Genomic DNA, 5438 nt, shown 5'->3' on the forward strand with positions numbered 1-5438 from the left:
TGATCGGTGGCTTCACGGGTGTTCGATTGAAAATCTTGCGCCATCTGTCTATGCTTGTGTTTCTCCTAGAATTCGCAATAGCCGGACTGTGGCTGCAGCTCTCACCAATGTGCAATGGCCAAGAGATATTCAAGGAGGCCTTTCCTGGACTGGTATTAGAGAATTCTTGCAGCTATGGGATTGTCTCTTGGGATTTACCTTAACTGACCAAGAGGATCGTCACACATGGAGGCTAGATTCAAGTGGTTGCTACTTTTCCAAATCTGCCTATAAAGCGTTTTTCTGTGGTGCTGTGACCTTTGAACCTTGGCATCGGTTATGGAAGTCCTGGGCCCCAAGCAAATGCAAAATGTTTCTGTGGTTGGCAATCCGTAATAGATGTTGGACGGCAGATAGGCTCGCTAAGAGGGGCCTCTCTCATCCGGATAAATGCCCCCTATGCGATCAAGAAGATGAGACAATACAACATCTGTTAACATCTTGTGTGGTGGCAAGACAAGTTTGGTTTAGATTATTTTCTATTTTGAACCTAGCAGATTGTGTCCCCCACCATAACGAACTAAGCTTTGCTGATTGGTGGCTCAAGACTATTAACAGAGTTAACAAGGAGCACAGGAAAGGAGTGAATTCTCTAATTATTCTTGGGGCCTGGATTATTTGGAAACATAGAAATGCATGTGTTTTTGAGGGGGCCTCACCTTCGATTAACTTGATTTGGAGTGAGCTGAAGAATGAGCACAGCCTTTGGTGTTTGGCTGGTGCGAAAAAGCTAGAAGGGCTAGGTTTGTTCAGACTAGGTCCTTCTAGTTAAGGTCGTGTCGGGTTTGTTTTTATGGGTCTTATTCTTGTGTATGTGTAATTGCCTCATTGTTGGGGACCCCCCCCCCCCTTTTCATTCTCTATAATACAATGAAACGCAGCTCACCGGCGTTTTCAAAAAAAAAAAATGAAGCTTCGTGCATAAAGACCAACTGATCAACCTATGATAATATTTACCAGAAGTGTGAAGTAAAAAATAATGCTTCAGGGTTCCACTGATCCATTGCAATTAAAGGATCTGGATTTGTCCATAGAAGGATTCATACAACAAAAGGACTGACTCATTTTCTCTAGCAAATACTCCTTAATTTGAATACTACTCGAGAATTCAATTCTTCATTTTGCAAACTGAAACAGGATTGCTTATTGCAACTCACCATGAGTAGGCAGGGTGATCGTCTTGGTCAGCACATGCCAAGAGCTCTATTACAATATCGTTCATTGTAGGCCTGCTGTTTTTTTCTCCAAGACAAGCTATAGCAACTTGTAACATTACCATTGCTTGCTCAGGATTGAAATGACCTTGCAGTCTATGATCAACTATATCCTTCACATCTCCACTCTCAAGAAATTGCTTCAAGACCTGCACAAACTGTCTAAGCTCGATTTCCATCCCATCAACAGTTATCCCACTTGATATCCTAGTACCTGTCAAAATCTCAAGAAGGACAACACCGTAACTGTAGACATCAACTTTTGCGTTGATCGGCAAGTTTAACTCCCACTCTGGGGCCATGTACCCCATTGTTCCTCTCATGTGTGTGAGCTTGAAACTTGAGCTGCCTCTCTTTGAGAGTTTGGCTAGTCCAAAGTCTGCTATCTTAGCTTCAAAATCTCGGGTCAGGAGTATGTTCTCTGGCTTTACATCACAATGGATTACCCATTCAAGGCACTCATGATGTAGGTAGGCCAAGCCTCTTGCTGTTCCCAATGCTATTTTGAATCGCTAGCTCCATGCAATTAGTCTCTCACTGCTTAGATTGCCAAATAGATATCTGTCCAGTGATTCATTCTCCACATACTCATAAACCAGAAGTTTGTGGTGATCCTCGGAGCAAAAACCCCACATCCGTACTAAATTCATGTGATTGATCCTTCCAATTATACTCATTTCTGCCCACAATTCCTCCTGATTGTATGAGAAATTTGTTAGCTTCTTCACTGCCACTACTCGCTTATCTTCGAGTACTCCTCTGTAAACAATTCCAGAGCCCCCTCTTCCAATCTCTTCCTTGAACTTTCCTGTTGCTTCCCTTAACTCTTGCAGTGTGAACATCCTGAATTGGTTTGTTACCATCCTGTAGCCTTCCTCCATTGACTTGGGAATGTTTTGCTTGCTGGAAAGAAACCACCATCCTGTACCAATAAATAGCAGTATTAGGGCTCCCAATATTGCTGCAAACATAAGTTGTCCAATTTTTATCGACACTGTTCATGCCATACATACTTGAAGATCCTTCTACAATTTGAGGAATATTCCGGTTGCACGTGAGATGAGACTTTCTGGAGACTATGGATGTTGATATACCCAATTTTTTGGTAGTTTTATATAGTTGTCACCAGGAAAATTTGGGTAGCTGTAGCCATTGAAGAGAATAACTTTGGTGAAGCAAAGTCCAGGTCCCGTTTTGTATGTGAAACCAGAGCAGGAGCAAATCTCCAAGCAAATCTTCTTACATTCTTCTAGTGAGATGGACTGGTTATAGGTCGATCAAAGCCATAAAAGTCAGTATGTGGGAGCTTGATGAACTCAAAGTCTTCCACTTTGTAACTTCTATTGCAGCTTTTGATAAATTTTGGCGGGCAACCCTTCTTCCAATTCTGTTGGTCAGTCATCTCATATCCTGGTGGGCATGAGCAATGGAGACTTGGCAAGTACTTACATATCCCATTCTGTCCACATAGCCCGTGCACATTACACATTTTTGCTATAGCCTCCCATGTGACTATCCAACTCCCACTTGATGCATTCAAGCTGTACATTCTGAGGTTTCCATCATAATCTATTGTCAGTCTTCTCTTGGTTACAGTGCCCCAATCAGAAGACTTTACTTTGAGCAAATCACTTGACCAGAAATAACCTTCAGCATCAAGGACTGGAATTCTGGAGCTATTGTAGTTTGTCCGCCCATTTTGAAACACAGTGTAATCTGCACTTGGCCAATAGATGCTTGATATATCTGGCCCATCATACATGAGGCGTAGCACATTGTCATTGTCAAAATAGAGGCTATTGTAACCAGATACTAACCTTGTTCCTTTAGTGAGTGGCTGAAAAGGAAGCAAGGTGTCAGTTGGTGAAGAGAAACTTCCCCACAAAATTTTGCCATTGGCATCTTTTATCACAAGGTTGCCGATGTCGAGAAGGACAAGTGTCGTGCCCTTGCCAGAGCTTGTCTTACTGTCCCATGTCACAGTGCCATTAACATCAATCAGGACCAAGTTGCCATCATGGTTCAGCAAAACCATGGAGCCCCGACCATTTACAGGGGACTTGGGATTTGCAGACCACACAATGGTCTTATCAACGGTGTTGGTGAACCATATGGAGAAGGAAAAGACATTCCTTCCAACTTCATAGAAGCCACATGAGAAATCACCATTTGGTGAGACAAGGAAGGTTTGTCTGTACTCTTCTACCAATAAGGACGAGCCAGTACTTAGCATCAGCTGGGGTGAAGCATATGAGAATGGAAGAATGGTGAGCACTGGAAGAATGATCAGAGAGAGGAATCTGGCCATTTTTCGTGGTGTGAGAGATATGCTATGGTTCATCCTTTTATTATGTTTGGGCTCACAAGTCAAAAACTTATTTAGCCTTAATCTAGTTCCCACTTGCTGCCTAGATGCTTTCGTTTAGTCAAAAATTGAATTCCTGCAATGACTTCAACACCTAAGCCAGGAATAGGTAGGTAATTCTTCACTGAGTCACCCATGGCGGCTTTGAGATGAATGCAATTGAATTAGTAAATTATTTAAGTTTTTTCCCTTTTGAAGGATGAAGTGCTTAACTGATCTGATGTGTTTCCTTCTGCTTTTGTAGGACATTCCATGCAATATGGTAGAAGTGTTTTCTACAATGAAATACCTTGGTCATCTTTTCGTGTAGCATCATTTCTGTTGAGCTATCTGCCAGAGGTCAGTTCTTCGAATTGGCAACAGAAGTTTGTTGGTGACATGCTGCCTTTTCTTTCTCAGTGTCAGCACTTCTGTAGTCATTAGTTCTCGTTAGGCCTTTCTGTGGAGTATGCAAAATTGAAAGTTAGTCACTACTCCCTCCGTCTCAAATTAAATCAACTTCTAGAGTTGTCCTAAGTCAAACCATTTTAAGCCTGACCAACTTTATAGGAAAGAGTGACAACATTTATGACGTCAAATTAGTATCACTAGATACATTATGACATATATTTTCATAATATATTTATTTGGTGTCATAGATGTTATTACCTTTTCCTATACAGTTGGTCAAACCTAAGATAGTTTGACTTTGAATGATTCTAGAAATTGATTTATTTTGAGAAGGAGGTAGTACTTTGAGCTAGGATTGTCCTAGAGTTTATTGGTGTCATCATTTTGGAAGAAAAATCAGATGCTATCATATGTGGTCCTGCAAGTTGTGGCAAATGAGTTGCCTGTGGCGTTGGGGTGGAGCAGTGGGGCACCATGAATTGCTCTTAAGGTTGTCCGCCCCTGGACATGTAACTCTGGGTTCAGGTGTCTGGTTGTCTACAGTTTTTTGTGTGGCAAGTCAATAGCTTTCTCCTTTGCGTGTGTTAGTGTGTTCTGAGGGTGAGTTGGGTGTGTTGGGTTGAGGTAATTGGCTCCCTCTACCTTACTATTCTTTCTTTCTAATGAAATGATACTGCATGTTTGAGAAAAAAAAAGGATACTATCCAATAATGTTTGGGCTCATGTGTCATGAACTTATGTAGTCCTGATTTACTTCTCACCGTCTAGCAAAGAAAATTCGTGAAGCCAAACTTGAATACGCTGCTAACTCTGACTTCTACGCCTAAGCAAGGAATATGTATGCATTTCTTCACGTTGATTCCCTCGTATGAGCCTCTGGTGGCTTAGAGAGAGGGAGAGAGGAATGTGTTTCTCTATAAGAGAAAATTTTGTATTTGGCCCTAAAAATAATGCTCCTTTCTTATTTGATATCGAAACTGAAAATCTTTCCTATATGTCCTGAACTCGAGTTTTTCTTTCCTTTTTGACACTTCCGTCAGTTTGGGTTGTTAACGGTGTCAAGTCCTATGTGAAAAATCCATTTTACCCCTAGAGTTTTTTACTAGTCCTGGCATTCCATGGTTAATATTGCTATCTTTTATGAAACATTGCAGTTTAAGATAAAAACATTCATAAAAGATAGCAATATTAACCATGGAATGCCAGGACTAGTAAAAAACTCTAGGGGTAAAATGGACTTTTCACATAGGACTTGACACCGTTAACAACCCAAACTGACGGAAGTGTCAAATAGGAAAGAAAAACTCGAGTTCAGGACATATAGGAAAGATTTTCAGTTTCGATGTCAAACAAGAAAGGAGCATTATTTTTAGGGCCAAATACAAAATTTTCTCTATAATTAAGGTGTTTTTAAAATTTTTCTTTTGAAA

The 5438-nt window shown here is 40.9% G+C and overlaps 1 pseudogene; it reads right to left on the reverse strand.

The window, feature by feature from the left end:
• Positions 1 to 1181: 1181 nt before the first annotated feature.
• Positions 1182 to 3561, reverse strand: LOC136458667 (putative receptor protein kinase ZmPK1; annotated as a pseudogene).
• Positions 3562 to 5438: the final 1877 nt, after the last annotated feature.

The sequence above is a fragment of the Miscanthus floridulus genome, chromosome 6, assembly GCF_019320115.1.
Source record: "Miscanthus floridulus cultivar M001 chromosome 6, ASM1932011v1, whole genome shotgun sequence".
NCBI lineage: Eukaryota > Viridiplantae > Streptophyta > Magnoliopsida > Poales > Poaceae > Miscanthus > Miscanthus floridulus.